The sequence below is a fragment of the Ammodytes marinus genome, assembly GCF_949987685.1.
Source record: "Ammodytes marinus genome assembly, chromosome: 5".
Taxonomy (NCBI): domain Eukaryota; kingdom Metazoa; phylum Chordata; class Actinopteri; order Uranoscopiformes; family Ammodytidae; genus Ammodytes; species Ammodytes marinus.
Window position 1 is genome coordinate 12,530,222 of NC_137234.1, and position 18,299 is coordinate 12,548,520.

The 18,299-nt window shown below is 41.3% G+C and overlaps 1 protein-coding gene across 1 annotated transcript in view; it reads left to right on the plus strand.

Moving 5' to 3' along the window:
• Positions 1–9,706: 9,706 nt before the first annotated feature.
• The window catches only part of tspan18b (tetraspanin 18b), a 34,111-nt gene continuing 25,518 nt past the window's right edge, over positions 9,707–18,299 (plus strand). Inside the window, exon 1 of the mRNA XM_080027604.1 lies at positions 9,707–9,946. The gene's annotated coding sequence lies outside the window, so the exon portion shown is untranslated. The remainder of the gene's footprint in view (positions 9,947–18,299) is intronic.

The window sequence follows — 18,299 nt, forward strand, 5'->3', positions numbered from 1 at the left end:
AAGACATTTAAAAGCGAATGAAAATAAGTAAAACGTAAGAGAATGTCTGCTTTCCTAGAAAGGTCAACTATTCCTTCAATGAAATGCTGTTGAAATATTGGTCAAATGGTCTCTTTTTTAATGTCTTTTTGCTCCTGAGTTGTACTCGTGGGTGGTATCTGTGGACCTAGAAGAAAACCAGCTTGCTCAGTTTACTAGTAGTGTACAGTTAGTAAAATCCCTCCCAGGAGTAAGGGGGAGGGGGGGGGGGGGCTTCCATTATTAAACAAGGCCCTCGGGCGCCAAACATCTGTATTGTTAACGGTAATTAACAATGCACTTTCCTTAAGAATAAACAGTTTTAATAAAGCAGCTGAGATGGAGCTCTTGAAACAAGGAGAGGGGTTGGAGCAGATTTACAACATGTCTTCCTGTAAAGCTCCGATAGGAAAAACTGATGGAGGGGGGAAGGAGGGGTGCTTGTGCTGAGAAGTATTCCCTGAATCCACTTCTCACGTGAAAGTTTTATGTAGGCGCCTATCTGTCACTTTCTGAGTGCTATCGTGGAGCTAGAGCAAATGGCACATTCATCCAGAGGGAATGTAAATATCACATATGTACACTGCCAACTGACAAAAGCATCAACATCCCTGATGAACTCGGCTCTTGGATTCAAGATTTCAAAATGAGCTTATTTGAAACTCAGCAGTCAGGTGTGTCCCCTGTTGACATGACATGAAGAAGAAAATAAGAGCAAACCGGGGCCGCTCCGCTTTCCCTATTAGCCTTTTTTCCCTTCATTGCTTCCCTCTTTCATGAAGTCTTTCATCTCATATAGTATGTGACACGTTTGCCATTTATTCTTTGATGCAGCAACAGATCGGTCTTGAAGTATACTTTGATGTGACAATATTTTACACAGCGAATACTTTAAACTCAATCAGGAGCTTTGAATCATCAGTGGTGGTGATCCAAGGTTAAATGTTCAATTAGACCCTCCACCTTCACCTTGTCGTGTCCTTGTATGTAAGTAATTACACCACTGTGCCTCTGTCTCTCACGATAGGTCGTTGCAATCAATCACCTGGATTATCTTTGGACAACGATCACATCTTCAAATAATGAGACTGAGATCCATCGGTAAGTTAATGTGTCACATCACTCAGGCGTGATGGGGGCCATATTGCTCCGGTGGACAAATAACTGTCCATTTCTAGTCCATCACTTTACTTTCTTTGATAGACTTTCCAGTAGAATGACCTTTCCAGCCAAAGTAGATGACCGAGCATTGAGTATTATCTTCATTTCATTTGAATTCCTTTTGATAATCAATTATAAATCATTCTTCGTATTTTATAACTTTTTTGGCAATAGCATTTAGCAGATGTTGCAGAAAAATTAAGCATACCACAGAGCACGTGTACATGTTTCCAAAATTTAGTTTACATTTGAAATCCTGTTGGCTATTTTTGTTGACCTGTCGAACTGAGCACAGAACGCACACTTACTACATAATGAGGGTTGCTTTCGAACCTATATTAGGTGATGAAAGCCTGTGCTCCTTACATGACCATCAGTCGCTGGTGGTTGAGCCCACTCACACAAAGTGCTGTATGGGAACGGGGTAGCAATTACGAAATATTATATTGCTTTTTCTTCTGAGATCCGCAGTGACCTTATTGGCATCTTCTGATATTTCAGTTTTTGCAGCTGTTTGGTTTAACAAGAACTTGTTGTCTGGTTTTCAAAAATATCCACATACAAGGTAAAGGTGCCTCTTAAAGTATGACATCACCTTTTCTTTAGCCTGAGGTGTTTCTTAATTTCTCCATGGAAAAAGGACCAAAATAAACACTCATTTAGTGCAGTAGATTTTGTTTTGGGAGTCTTGTGTCTTTGTCAATGGAAGCATGGCTGCAGCTGTTGTGCATGTAGAAACAGGTTAGAAAACACCTAACCTGATGTCGAAGAAGGAGGAGGAGCAACTCATTTGCGTTTCATCATCTCAAATTAAATTATGCATGTGAGGTCTGGCACTTGCGTGTAACATGTTTGAGTCATTTTTCAATTTACTCAGGGAGCTGTGTTTACATCCGTATCTTAAGACATCTGAGTGAGATGAGAAAAAAAATCTTTTATTGGTATTCTCAGATTTCTGATTCTTGAGTGTTGGACAGGTGTTACCAAGGAGTGGGCCTTGTCTCTGTTATTGGCCACACTGTGTACACACACACACACACACACACACACACACACACACACACACACATACACACACACACACACACACACACACACACACACACACACACGCGCGTGTAAATCCCTGATGGTTGGCCTCGCGCCTGGTGAATTTCACATAGAGCAGATAGTAATGAGAAAAAGGATAACTGTTCTCCATCAACAGCTGAGCCCTGCAGCTCTTGTCAGCATTAAGTGCACATGTATAGCTGCTGGCCATGCAGTTGCTAAGGAAATGTTGGTATCCAAGCAGGAATTGGCACGGAAACATCTCCAAAGTTTATTCAAGAGATTGGATGTAGCTGGAGTTGATTTGGAGCTGCATCGATTTTTCAGTTATTTATACTAGTTCTCTCAAGGGAAGGGAAGGGAAATTACCTGGGCATCTGTAAAAAAAAAAATAATGTATATATATATATATATATATATATATATATATTTTCAGTATTTTTGAAGTGGGGGTTGTGTTGGGTACATAGTTATTATGTTACCTTATGGAGCTGGCGGTCAGCGCAGTCATTTTAAGCGGTAATGCTGCTGTAGCAGAAGTCAGCGTTACTGTTGCAGACAGGGCCAGAAGAAAAAAAAAAATTCTCCAAAAATATAAAGTTAAAACCTAAATATCCCTTCAATTGTACACTGAACTGAGATTTTTTCCACATCTTTAGTTTGCAGCCAGGCAGCTGTGTGTTTTTGTTTTCTTGTGTCTCTTTAATAATCCACAGTAGCTCTGAGTCAAGCAGCTGATTGGAGGAGTGAAAGAAAAATAAACGGCTGTCTGGAAGCAAACTTAAGCTGTGAAAAAACCTCAGTTAAGCAGACAATTGAATGGATATTTAGGTTTTAAGTTAACATTTATATATGTAGAGAAAAAAAGCAGTACAACCCCACTTAAAAATTCTGAACTATCCCTTTAAGTGTAGCAGGTCCAAAATAAACACTGGGAACATCATTATCGGCGTGTGGACCAGAAAAAACAACGTTAGTGGTGGAATAGGACAGGCGCGAGAGTTATAGTCCTCCTTAAAGCCCCCAGCTCAAAATGTATTAACAGGTCTCCACATTAATCTTGGTTAGCGAGGTCTCCAACAGGCAGAAAAAACTAGTGACCACCATGACAGTGTAGTTTCCACACTCAGTCCAGTTAAAAGCTCTCGAAACCGTGGATCCAGGCCTCTGTAGACGGACCAAAAAAGTGTACTGCTGTAAAACATCAGACAGGAATACTCACAAACTTGGATTCCTCTGACTTGCAGTTTTTGTGACGTAAAATTATGATTTGAATCAATGTACAGCTGAAAGTTCATCTAATGAGATGGTTAAAGAGACATTGTCATCATATTTGCAGACTTCCTGGCATGGAATGTTCGGGTGAGAGAAAATTGCAAAGTGTTGAATCAGATTTCTTAATGCAAAAAGGTGTGTCTCAAGGACTTGCTTATGGACCACCTCAGTTTTTCACTTTTCTTTCAAATGTTTTACTCCTTCAAAACAAAAGAAATGTGTCAGTAATGCGATCACTGATTGTTTCCCTTTGGTTTGACCATTTCCCTTGTCTTTCCTGAGGTTGTTACTGTGAGGTCATGCTTTTTTGTTTTCTGTTTCTTTTATTGTGTCATGTTTTCTGATCTGTTCTGCAGTTGAGTTTACAACACTCTGAGGAAAAAATGTGACACTGTAATCACTTCAATTGGAAATTGGTTTCCCCTTTGTTTTTAAGTGTAACCCGGTTAAAATATTCAACAGATAGAACGGCCACATTGCCTCAATCCCACAAGTCATGATTCATTTTTTTAAATCTCTTATATCCCACAGTTCCACCTTACAAGACTTCCAGACCAGAAAATGTGTCCGGGCTGCACCAAAAAGCACAGAGCTTAAGCGGCACTCACAACAAGAGGCTCAGAACTGTTTGAATTAAACTAAACAGGGATGCCTTGTCAAAACACACAGAACAAAGAATGTATAGCACACCTACAGTAACCCAGTGAATATAAGAAAATAAAATCCTGTAAATTAAACAGAGGACTGCCGGAATTCTGTGTGACAGACAAAAGGATCTTTCCCCTCCCGGTGAATCAGATTTCCAGAGGAGGAGGAGGGGGAGGAGGGGATGCAGTGGCAGCTCCCATGGCCTACTTTCCTCAATTCGCCAACCATTTCATCCTCCTGGGAACACTGGAGGTACAGTAGTATATGGAGGGAGTTCAGCCACGCTTGGCCTGTCACCGCAAGACAGCAAAGAAATGGCTGCACTCAAAGGGGGTGCGAGGGACGAGGGGGAGAGTCAGCACACTTGCTGTACATAAAACAAGGGCAAAGACGGACCAGTCATTCCTTGGTTATTCACGCGTTCAATTTCCTCTCACTGTACACACAGCCCCGTTGCATGCTGTGTGTTTTCTCATTGCTTGGCCGAGCTCAGTGCCTGCAGATGTTTCTGAAAACAGCTGAAAGAATGGCTGTGTAAAATATCTGGGCAGATTGACACACATCTCCTCCCTTTCCCTCTTCCTTTCTCTCTTGTCTCCTCGGGCTCCTGTCACCGACAGCAAGTAGACAGCCGTAATTATTGAGGTGGAGGAAAGCCTCACACTAGATTGCCTACAGGTGTTTTTCTCCATTGCAGAGGAATGCATACATACACTGTAGCCTACAGAGCTGGACCAGTTTATAGAAGGAATTAAAGATACTCCAAAGAGTGTTCTGATTTCAGATTCAGCATACTCAGTGCTTCTGTACTTCTTCTGACGGATTGTGTCCAGTTATGCCTCTAAACAGCTTGTTGCTAGGTTACAGCCAGGTAACACACGCCATAACCACAGCAGTTGTTAAAATGAACGTGTTTCTAAATAAAGATGGTTCATTACCTTGTAGCTTAAGAAGTCAATTCTATTGTGAGCGCGTCTTTGTAAGCTTGGCTGTGTAATAGACGCAGACAGGCTCACTTTGCCAGATGGAGATGCATGAATTCACAGATGATTTCACGTGAAAGCAAGCTGATTTCAAACGGTGTCTTGGTAAATTCTCGGCTAGAGAAATGTATTTGCCACTTGCCTCACGTGAACGGTTTCTGCTTAAATATCTAACGAGAGCTAATTCTCCACAAGGTTTCGCCTCAAAATGAGCCTACATGTTGAAGTCAAATTCTATAAATAAAAACTAATTTTGACCAAGACAATACAATGGAAAATGAAGGGACTGTAAGCCTATTTAGAGGTATAAGTGAATGTGTGTGTGCTACCCTGAAAGGGCATCCAGGAGATGTGTCTCGCCCGCCTACACCCCATATCTGTTTGATCCTGGTCCTGAAGTCATGCAGGGGGCAGGAGACCGTGAGGTGTGGCACGTTTCCCCTGGGTGCTGCTGGCTGATCCCACCTGACAGATTGAGGCTGCAAGGCGTGGGTTCAACGTCTTTGTGTGTACATTTTATCAGAAAAATGTCAGGCACAGTTGATGACAAGACTTACACAACATTGTTTGTGCTTTCAAGCAAAAATAATACATACATAAAAAAAATATATATATCATAAAAGAAAGCATCAGTGTTTTGCGACTTATCCTAAAACTGTGACTTCTGCTCTATATACAGTTTTTATTTTAAAAGTTTCCAGATAACGTTTTAATTACATTTTTGTGAATGTGAGCCTAAATTAAACAGTTTATGTTCAATCACTGAGTCACCCACAGAACATTTACATTCACAAGGAATAGTTAAACAATGAAGATATACAACTGTAATGAGGACAAGTTATGGTGTATTGGAGGGTTAGTGTGGTGGAGCTATTTCTCACTAAACAGTGAGTGGAAAGACAGAGTATTCTCACCATGAAGTTGCCAGCACGGACCTCCCTGTAAATCCACGCTTTGTACATTTTACATTTGAGTTAAAGTATGAATAAAAACATGAGAAAAAAACATATTGGATGTTTGAACTTTAGAGATTAGAACCAGGCTAACGTTCTCTCTGCTTTCGATCTTCATGCTAAGTAAGGCTATGACCTCCAGGCTCTAGCTATAAGACTTGATCAATAGAAAAAACATTATTAACTCACATTGGAGAAGCTTATGCTTCTCCAATGTGAGGATCTGCTGTTTTTCACAGTTTTTTTTTTATAATTGTAAATTGTGTACATTGAATATAAGGTATTTTGTTTACGACTGTTGGTGGTTGGAGACGAATAAGTGCTCTCTATAAAATACATCTCAGATGGCTCTGGGAAATTGCGACAAGTATTTATCACAATTTTCGGACATTTGATAAACAAAATATCTCATTGATTAATTCAGAAAATGACTTCGTAGTTTGTTGAAGCTACTTACAGTAACGTGCAGACACACGAGTGGCAGCAATGCTGTAATCTAAATCTCAGCAGGGATAGCAAATAAGTTTAAATGTCAAACTATTCCTTTACCCAACACACATGCATTAGTGTCAATAATAACTAAGCTGCACATGGGAGAAGAGCTTTTAGGCCAAATGTAATCCTGCCAAACATAAGCATAATTTCAACAGTTTTATCTCAATGCAACAACCACCGAACGATAAAAACACACACAGTGTTAATATTTACATTTTACAAAAAACACTTAAAGACAGAATGATCCAGCGTCACATTACCGCAACATGCACTATCAAATTACTACTATGCTATTGCCGGGGAATTTCCTTAAGACCAAATCCCTTGTGTGCATCTGTGTGTGTGTGTGTGTGTGTGTGTGTGTGTGTGTGTGTGTGTGTGTGTGTGTGTGTGTGTGTGTGTGTGTGCACGCACAACAATGAGTTCGACTCTGTGAAAGGCTGTGAAGCATGTCGCAGCCTGTTTAATGAGATAGCATGTGGTATGATGCTATGTGTGTGTGTAAATTGAATTAAATCGGTTTGTGTGCAATAAGAATGTGCATGTGAGGAAGCTAGCCTAGTCAGCCTATCAGTGTGTGTGTGTGTGTGTGTGTTGTGCAATTAACACGGACACAAGAGTACATTTTATTGCCAGCAGCATGGATACTGGAGGAAAAAGTAGAAGATACGATACACTAAATCATGCCAGAAAAAAGTGAGGATTTCAAACTATTTTTGCAAACGTAATATAAGAGTGTGAAATCCAAACTCCTAATGCTTTATCAACCACGTGGATTTGTTGGACCAAAAAATTAAATACTTAGTTTGCTCTACTTCCATCGCCTCGTCTGAATCCCTTCAAATGTCAATATATCAGTCACCACATTTGAAAGAGTTTATTGATCTAAGTCACTTTAAAATGTTTCCTTGAATTTGTTTGAAGTGACTTCGACCGTCACTGAAAAGGTCAAAACCTGAGACTGTAAACTGATTTCGGAGATGTTTGTATTGACTGCTGTACTACGTCCCTAGGGCCACAGAGCACTACATTTGTTGATCAATCACTGATTAGTTAAGAAAAACAAATAATCATTGAACAGAGCAGGGTTGAGGCCTATAAGAAGAAAGGGACTTCTCCCCGACACCAGTGATCCATGTGAGCGCTCAAAGACAGGGGGTGGGGGTTTAGTCAGTGATTCACCTCAGCCTTTCTTTACTCTCTGACTGAGCCCTCTGAAAATACCCAAGGAGCCAAAAAGAAAATACCTCACAGCTGTTCTCTCTGCAGCTAAGCCATTCCTGTGATACTTCTCCTAAACACTGGCAAACAAAGGGCCTGTCTGGACCCCAACTCCTGACGTTTCTTTGAATCCAATCTTTTCCATACACTAATCTCTTGCCTTGTTTTAAAGTTAACTTTGAGCCGCTGGTTGTCATTTATTCTTGACTCCCCAAAAAGAAATGCTCTTAAAATTGAAGGATTCCTTTGGGCCAATAAGGGAAGGGGGATCAGGAGAAAACACAAGGAGACTGGGGGTTGGAAGTATCACGTATGCCACTGGGAATGTCAGTGTCACGACCTCAGAGGGAGAAGGCAAAAAGATCAGTCTCCAGAGCGCTTATCTTGCTCTCCATCTGTAGTAGATTTTGTGACATGGGGAGCACAGAGGGATAGAAAACACTACAGCCCCCCGAAACAAAAGCACTCCTCTTGTGTTCTGGCTGCAGAGAGAGGGGCTCACAGCATGAATAATTAACAAGGGGATAAACAACAACTATCCACTGCCTATCTGGGCAAATGACACTTATCTGTTGTCGGAATCAAAAAACAGTGTTGAGCTCGTATCTCAAGAAAGCAACACTCCCACAAAGATTATATTACATTCTCCCTCAGGATACTCTCCAAAAGCAGTAATTTGTTTTAGCCTGTTCTGTGTTCCAAAACCTTTTCATTACTTTCCCCACAAGTCATGACTGCTTCTTGTCTAGTCCGTGTAAACATGATGTTCACTTCCACCGTGTCTGTGTGTGTCAAAGATCATCAGGATAAACATAAAGATGATGTGCTGGGCTTTTTAATGACTTAAATCCTGCACCTCCAAACAAAAGGACCTTTATACATGAAACAATTAAACAGAAGACAAAGAAAAGAGCTTTGTTAATTCAAATTTTTTAACTTTTTAATGTTTTTGTAGGCTATTTTATGAAACACTCAGTATCCTAATTAATTCCTGACATTAACTAAGTAGTTTCGTGAAAAAAAGAGAAGGGGATAAGGAAACGTTGTGCCCGTTGATCCAGAATCTAACCTTGTTACTTTGTTATATCTTCTGTTTAATCCACACATAATTTACTTTTATCATTATCAGGCCAGTAATTAAGTATCCTGCTGGTTGCCTGGCAACATATCAGGTGATGACAAGACTTCAGGAAATGGCTGAAAAGATAAAGTCAGTTAACAAAGATTCACTGTGTGTGTTTTAAAGCTAGTTTGTAACTTCTGTTGCCCCCATGATGAATTCTGAGTCATTACAACAACGCTGTCGGTGCATCTACTTGTGCATGAGGTAAGCCTTCTGTGATCTTGCCTGGATTTGATACCTTCCGCTGTAGCCTATGTCAAGGTTTTTTCTTAGCATTAGAATCAACAAATGAAACATTACTTGGGCGCATCTTGGGATTTTTCTGAGCTCACCAGTGCCGGGGTGAGACCAGTTTGTAAACGCTGCCATGCTAAGACATACAGAAAGAGTTCTGTGGAGCTGCTAGCCAGGCTTAATCAATTTTGCGTCTATGTTGTTTATTATGAAAAAGCTACACACTATAGCTTTAATCTCAAAATCGTATTTTGTATTTCTTTCGAAATTTAGTCTTTATTCTTGACATTTCAAGTTTATTCTCGAAGGGCATAATGAAAAAATAATAATAATTCTGCTCTATTAATTTTTTTCTCTACAGTGTCCCATAGGCTACTACTATGTAGAGTTTGTATTCCTCTCCAAATAATAACACAGGAGTGACAATAGAGAAGGTACACTGGGGGCGTGTCTATGTAGGATGAGTCTCCGCCCTCCGCAGCAGAGCAGGCTGCAGGATGAGCCGTTCTGCCTTCACTCACTACTCCAAACTGTTTGCATACCAATCCTCCCTCAGCGCTGCATGCTTGTCCAAATTGGGGATCTCGGAGCGAGCGGTGGATTGTATTAGCTGGACCCTGCCTGCCGGGGCACGATTCACCTCCGTGGACATCCTTGCTGATTTTGTTGTTATTTTGGTCTTATTTGAATACTTTTCCTTTCTTCTCACCTCATCGGCTGGTTAGTTACATTTCTCGCAGGGAGACAGTTCGTCACAGCCGCTCGGCACTGAGCTGCGCTTTGAGGTAAGAATAAACGTGTCGCTAAAGTGTCTCCAACTTCAAATGTTGTGTGTGAAAACAAAAGATTAGACAAAAGATTCGACAATCACATGTCGAAGCCCCTTTGCTTGTTTCCTTTTGACTGTCTTGCTAATCGGGCACATTATTGTCTGATGGTAATGCGAAGTGTCTGATTTATGCTTTAGACTACTTTTTTCTCCTCGAATGAGCTGCTAAAACCAAATCACCATCATGGAAGAGAAATTAAATTACGGAGAAACCCCCTATCCTAATTGTTTAAGTAATGTATTCTGCTGTTAAAACCACGCAGACATGAGTTATAACCTCAAATTATGGTCACAGATAACAGTGCAGTATAATATTAGGAAACCTGACATCAGGGTAAATCCGAAGCAATGTGTGTCAGTCTCCAAGCTGGCATCCTTCCCAAGGGGGGTGCAGCCATAACCGAGGAGGAGGGCTGTCTGCGGGGATGTACGGGGTCACCATATGGAGGTCTCTGGCGGCGCTACCTTTGCTGTAGGGCAGGAGTTCACTGTCAGTTTGCATTAATCACAGGGATTCATCACCCAAATACACCTCATTCTTCTCTGTCTGTCTGAGCTCCTCTGAAGCAAAACATGACACATTCAAGAGCTCTGGAACAGAAAACTCAATTGGGCCTAATTCTGAGGTCACCCTTATAACATGCTCTATGACAAAGTACTGAGCGTGTGACTTTTTGAGTGAATTCATCATTGCTTCACTCAAATATTTGGACACTATCTGCAAGAGGGGAGGGGGGGGGGGGGGGGTTGCAGATTCAAAGTAAAAAGAAAAGTTTTGTGCTCACATAGACAAGACCCAAACAGTTGTTTCAGTCAGAAATCAGGTTCTAATTAGATTTGGTTGGAGGAGATTGTCTCCAAGGGACCCATTAACTCACACCAGTGTACAGGTGAGTGTGCTATGCAGGATTTTCTTGCCTCAAGTTAAAGTCACAGCCACTTACTCTGGCTTTCCGTCTCCCTGAGGCTGATTGTGTGTGTGTGTGTGTGTGTGTGTGTGTGTGTGTGTGTGTGTGTGTGTGTGTGTGTGTGTGTGTGTGTGTGTGTGTGTGTGTGTGTGTGTGTGTGTGTGTGTGTGTGTGTGTGTGTGTGTGTGTGTGTGTGTGTGTGTGTGTGTGTGTGTGTGTGTGTGTGTGTGGAAAAAGGAAGAGAAGAGCCCCACCAGCTCGGATCCATGGCGATCCTGTTTTTATTTTAATTAGTGAGCTGGGCTACCATACTCCTGCATCATTTAAAGATCTTTTTCCCCTCCCTCCATTTTTTGTTCCACTATGTTCTCAGAAAAGCAAAATGTTTGGGAGTTAACAATTTGTAGATATAAACTGGAAACAGAGGCGGGTTTGTTCCCCCATGTTGTGGGTGAACATTTGCCTCATCAAAAAAAAATAGGAAAAGAAACAGTAGTATTGATGCTTTTGGAGCCGCTGCCAACACGGATGACTAAACGCCGCCTGAAGTCTCCCTGTCCTCATCTTGATTCACATGTGACGTGTTGGGAAATAGTTTTGTGGCTCAGACGCAATAGTGATGTCTGAGGGATGAGGCCAAATGCAAACAACAGGGTTCAGTAAACCCACAGTGTAATTTACACAGGGAATAAAGGTTAGCAGAAACTATGTGGAGGATAGCAATTTGGAGCAAGCGATGTTTGAGCAAATATTGCAATCTCCTCCGAGCCAAGCTGGTATTTATTCCGCCCACAGACACGGAGCACCTGGTGTGAGACTTGCCACTGGTGATCACTGTACTCATTTTAATAGTGCCTCTGATAATGTGTTCGCTCTTAATCGCACATTCACAGTGGCAGCGATAAAAAGCCATCAGCAAAAAACAAGTGAAGAGGAAAGGAAGTGTGAGATTGAGACTGTGTGGAAGTGTGAGATAGAGACTGTGTGTGTGCGTGTGTGGGGGGGGGAGGAAGAGAAGAGCCCCACCAGCTCAGATCCATGGCGACCCTGTTATAATTAGTGAGCTGGGCTACCATACTCCTGCATCATTTAAAGATCTTTTTCCCTCCCTCCATTTTTTGTTCCACTATGTTCTCAGAAAAGCAAAATGTTTGGGAGTTAACAATTTGTAGATATAAACTGGAAACAGAGGCGGGTTTGTTCCCCCATGTTGTGGGTGAACATTTGCCTCATCAAAAAAAATAGGAAAAGAACAAGAACAAGTGAAGAGGAAAGGAAGTGAGATTGAGATTGTGTGTGTGCGCGTGTGCCACCCAGCCCTTGGCAGAAATATAGTAGGAATTGCAGTGTATGGCAGCTCCTGCTGAGAGAGACGGGGCGACTGACTTGATGCCGCCTGACCTGGCAGAACATCGCTCATTAAAAGGCCTGAAATTAATCAGTCTGCGGATCCACATGGTTGGGTGCCTTCGATTTCAGTCTCTCCCTTCCTTTCCCTCCCACACTTTCCCTATAACATTGGCTGATGTGCCTGCGAATTAGGCTGCTGCCCTTTTTGGCCAGTCATTTCATCACTGGGCAAGATTTCACATTCCTAATTCGCCACAACCTCCTTCCTCCTCACAGTCTCCGTCTATATCATCACATCTATTATTCTATCTTCCTCTTGTCCCCATCCTTTCTCATCATCCCTTTCTCCATTCTCCACCTCTTGTACGGCCAGCAAAGCATGTCGTCTCTATCCATATCGATGGGTTTGGAGCGGCGAGGCAGAAGGGAAAACTAGGCTGGGTCATCAGTCTACACTCGCTTTCATCTTTATCAGCCCCTCTACAGCGGCAGCGGTCCGTAGAGAGCCCGGAACTAAATGGAGTATCTATTGGCTCAATGAGAAAATTGCTTTTTTTCGATTGCTAGAGGACCCTTCATTTAATGTGTGTGATGCTGAGGCCTCCGTCAGTAATGGGTTCAACATCTTTGTTGTCGGGAGACATGAGAAAATGAAATTTGCTTCTCAGCTGGCGGAATTAATTTACTTTCAGAAGAAAGGTGTATTTTTTCATCAGTTGTTTAAAAGCCATGAAGGTGTCTGCTATAATACATGACTGCACTGTGTGTTGCAAAGTGCTGGATGTCCAAACCCTGTGGTTTGTTTTCATCTACTAGATACTTTCAGGTAAAGGTCCTATATTATTAAATCAATAGTCAGTTCAATGGTTTAATTGCACTTGACTTCAGAATAAGCACCCCAATGCACCCAACTCCTCATATTTACATAGTGGTATACCTCATGGAAACCCACAATAATTTGTGTTTCCTTTCCAGGTTTTCTTGAAATATAAATTTGAGCTAGGTTTGAATTGAAACTTGACTTGTGGTTGGTCACTTATATTTGCTCTTTTCAAGTTTTCTTATATCGATTGTGACATCGTGAATGATCTGGCTTTAGGGTGCGCCTCTCTGCCGCACCCTGCGTCTGCTCAGTTTGTGTTTTATATAAATGTTGTTAAATGTCCAATCTGTAAAATCTTGAATTCTGTTATTGTAATGTTATGTTGAATGGATTTCTTTTTTGGGTCCTGTCTTAATGTCTTAATGCTTGTCTCCTCTTGTCTCTTTTGTCTTTTCTGTAATGTTGTTAATGGAGCTGTTGCGATCCAAAACAAATTTCAGACTTGCTCTGACAGAGTAATATCGTATTGTATTATATCGTATGAAGCAAGTTTAGGAAAGACTTGTGTTATATTCTCCTTTTCAGTGACTCTACTGCAAAGCTTCAGCTCCCCTGGATTTTCTGTCAATGAATGGAAGAATATATATACTGTATATTCTGGAGCTGCACAAAATAGTCTCATAATCAGTAATGAGACAAGGCGATTATTGTGGGAAATAAAGTAAAGGCACGATTCGGCCTGATCACATACCATATACAGTATATCTAGTGTGGTGCTAGTGCTATTGAGGGATGATATCCCAATGTAACAATTTACTTTTAACCTCAAAAGCATTTTTTGGTTTTGTTTAATACAGCTTTTAAATGCTTAATAGGGGCGGGTTAAATTAAAGTGATACCTCCAAAACTAACCTCTGTCTGTCTGTGGTGGGTCTTTGTGTGAGGTACCCGTTTTTAGATTAGCTTTAGATAAGCTTTTGTCCACTTTTCCCTGCATGAACAGCGCTGAATATTCCAGCGATATTATTCACACATGCATTCCTTTGGCCCTTGTGTGTCTCCATATGGGCCAGGAAGGAGGGAATGACCTAAGCATGGGGCAGCTGGCAGCCCCACAGTTCACAGAGAGCAGGAAGCTGAGAGGCCTTTCTCAACCGACACTTCCTTTTTATCAAGAGGAAGCAGGCCGGCTGTTTGTGCTCAACCCAAGAATTCTTTGTGCTTATCTCGCCCTCACCCTATTTCCCTCAATAATGGCTGCGCTGAGCAGGTAATGAGGTAAAAGGTATGTATTTGACAAGCTGGCCTCGGCAGATAGCGGGCTCTCCAATGGTCTCACGGCTTGGTAGGCGCTTAGTTGAGGCTACACTCAGCCCCGGTCTCAGAGTGTTCAAATCACATTTATCTCCAAAATCCCCCCCCAGCCATCTTCCCCTCTGCATAATGTTTTTCAAAACTAATAAACCGTGTCGCTCAGGTGTCCATTAAAAGGCTGCTGGTGGGGACACACTGGTCATTACTAGTAGCGAGGACGCTCAGTAAATCCCTACGCTTTTGCCGGAAGCTTTCTTCTCATCGACTCGTGCTCTTTTCATCCCCCAGATGTAGTCAAAGCTCAGAGAGAGAGAGAGGGGCTTAGGCTGGCCGGGAAGTCTGGCACTGATAGGTATGTGACACGGGGCTGACGTTTGGGGGAGATTACCTGCCTGGCTTTAGAGAGGACTGGAGCTAAACTCCAATCCACTGAATGATGCTGGAGGTTAAGCACATTGCTGCCTGAAACAACACTGAAGCAAAATATCTAACAGGGAACCTCACAGCTTTATGTGTATACATGGAGGTTTTGTTTGCCACAATAACAGCCAGTTCTTTACTCACACAATGGTGCTCGCTTGATTCACATTGGGTTCAGTGTTGGCACACTGGGCAGGAAGAAGCTGGGTGTTAATCAAAGCAGCACTATGGGAGGAAGGTCTAATTTCTTGGCTTTGTTGTTGTTTTCCCCATTCATTGCCTAACACAGGAGCTTTTCACTGGAGATGACATTTAGTGCCAACTAAATGAACATCTAGATAAAGAACTCATGTGACACTCGCTTCTTGTTTCTTGCATTAATTGCTCGGTTCCTGCTTAGGATTTCATAAAGACTCAATGTTTGGAGTAATCGTTTATGAACACAAACAAAGCATTGTACGTTGTTTGTGGATCACTGCAGAAAGCGAAGATGGTTGGTGGATGAAGAAGATCACTGTTGTGTGTAATTTTAAATTAGATCCTGTGAATAGACATAGAGTAATGTAAGGCTTCCCCCTCTGCATGTTAGCAGACATGCAAAGGCATTCGTAGATGCTGTTTTCTTTTATGCTTTCAACAGATTTTTTGTGTTTGTTTGATTTGCAGTGCTGCACCTGTTGTTGTGATTTGGGCGGTGTAGCTACTGTTCTACATTACAGAATTAGAGCCGAATACATTAGTAAATTAGCAAATTAATACATAAAATACTTTTTAAAATGTTTACAGCACAATTGTTTCAGTGAAAGAGCCACAAAAAGTCTTAGGTCAAGCTTGCAAGGAGGAAATGTGACTTCAGGCGTCAGTAAACTTCAATCACCTGTTTTCACTGTTCTAGCATTTTGTCGAACAAACACTGCATTCATTTAATGGATCAAAAAAGCAGATTCAGCAATAATGAGAGCAGTTTCTATTAGAACTAGCTTGCCTCTGCAAACCCCTTTGACCTACATTATGCTTTTGCAGATGCTGTATATGACTTCAGTCTGCGGCACACTACTGGGCAAAAGAACAATTGTGATACATTTTGTGGCCATTGTCTGATCTTCTCTGGCAGTTTTTCGGGGATTGGTGTGAGCCCAGCTCAGCCCAGCTCTGTTTTTACAGCCTCTCCCTGTAGCTCATTGGGCCTAATGGTTCTCCCTTCTCCTGACTCAGGCATTTTTCTGATGAAATGGGACTCTCTCCCAGCTTCTGGTCTTTCTCTTTTTCTCTTTCCACAGCCCTGACTGTGTCCCGACACCCTTCTACTCCACCCGTCTCTCTCTCCTTCTCTACTCCCCAGTTTCTCCTCCTTGCTCTTTCCAACCACGTTTTTTGGGAATAAGAGTATGTACTGTAGCTTTACCAGAATGGCCTCATTAGTCATTTATAGCTTTCTTTTAATTGGTTCCTCTTTTCTTACATACATTTGGCTCTGCATTTGTATTCCCTCTGACTAAAGAGGATCTGAGCTTCTTTAAATATACTGTTTATTTTTAATCACTAAAGACGGGCTATAGTGTAATGTGATATGATAATTACTCCTCGCATATACAAACACACACTTAATATTACCACAAATTGATATGTTTTTTTAAAGCACACACATTTTTTGTATGGATGGACAGTATGGTTGTTAATGATGACCTGTATAATTAGCCCATTATAATTTTAAACAAATTAAATGCAGGACAGGTCTCGGAGCTGGATGTGAGCTCATTAACTGTCTTCCTCTTATGTACATCATGATTGGAGGTTGTGATAAGGGGTTGAGGTGGTGCAGTCACATCAGATTTATGGACACAGGGAGGAATGTCAATTGGTATATACAGTCATATGAAAAAGTTTGGGAACCCCTCTCAGCCGGCATTATAATTGACTCTGCTTTCACAAAAAAAATATAAAAGTGGTATGTCTTTAATTTACCAGGAACAGCTAAGTACTGGGATGTTTTCCAAACAAAGATTTTTTGAAAAGCAGTATTTGGTTGTATGAAATAAAATAAAATGTGAAAAACTGGCTGTGCAAAAATATGGGTACCCTTGTGGTTTTGTTGATTTTAATGCCTGTAACAGCATGTAAAACTGATGAATTTAAACACAAAGTTGGTTGGATTATGTTGTTAAGCCTTGAACCTCATAGAAATGTCTGTTTAATCATGAGAAAATGTATTTTAGGTGCCTAAATGCAAGTTGCACTTCTCTTTGACTCTCTGCTGAAGTGAGACAGAATGGGATCATCAAAACAGCTCCCAAAAGATCTGAAAAACAAAGATTGTTCATTGTCATGGTTTAGGGGAAGGCTACAAGAAGCTTTCCCAAAGGTTTCAATTGTCAATTTCGACTGTAGGGAACGTTGTCAGGAAATGGAAGGACACAGGCACAGTGGCAGTTAAACCCAGGCATGGCAGACCAAGAAAAAAACAGGAGCGGCATAGGTGGAGGATTGTGAGAATGGTTGCACACAACCCACAGATCAACTCCAAAGACCTGCAAGAACATCTGGCTGCAGATTGTGTATCTGTACATCGTTCAACAATTCAGCGCAATTTGCACCAAAACATCTGCTTTTTATAAAGACCAAATAACTTAATTTTTGTCTCATCAGTCCAAAGCATTTTCTTCCAATATGAATCTGGCTTGTCTAAATTAGCTTTTGCATACTCCATGCAACTGTATCTGTGGCGTGGGCGCAGAAAGGGCTTCCTTCTCATCACCTGGCCATACAGATGTTTTGGTGCAAATTGCACTGATTTGTTGAACCATGTACAGATACACAATCTGCAGCCAGATGTTCTTGCAGGTCTTTGGAGGTGATCTTTGGGTTGTGTTCAACCATTCTCACAATCCGCCGCATATGCCGCTCTTGTACTTTTCTTGGTCTGCTAGACCTGGGTTTAACTGCAACTGTGCCTGTGTCCTTCCATTCCCTGACAACGTTCCTTACAGTAGAAATTGACAATTGAAACCTTTGGGAAAGCTTCTTGTAGCCTTCCCCTAAACCATGATAATGAATAATCTTTGTTTTTAAGATCTTTTGGGAGCAGTTTTGATGATCCCATTCTGTCTCACTTCAGCAGAGAGTCAAAGAGAAGTGCAACTTGCATTTAGGCACCTAAAATACATTTTCTCATGATTAAACAGACATTTCTATGAGGTTCAAGGCTTAACAACATAATCCAACCAACTTTGTGTTTAAATTCATCAGTTTTACATGCTGTTACAGGCATTAAAATCAACAAAACCACAAGGGTACCCATATTTTTGCACAGCCAGTTTTTCACATTTTATTTTATTTCATACAACCAAATACTGCTTTTCAAAAAATCTTTGTTTGGAAAACATCCCAGTACTTAGCTGTTCCTGGTAAATTAAAGACATACCACTTTTATCTTTTTTTTGTGAAAGCAGAGTCAATTATAATGCCGGCTGAGAGGGGTTCCCAAACTTTTTCAT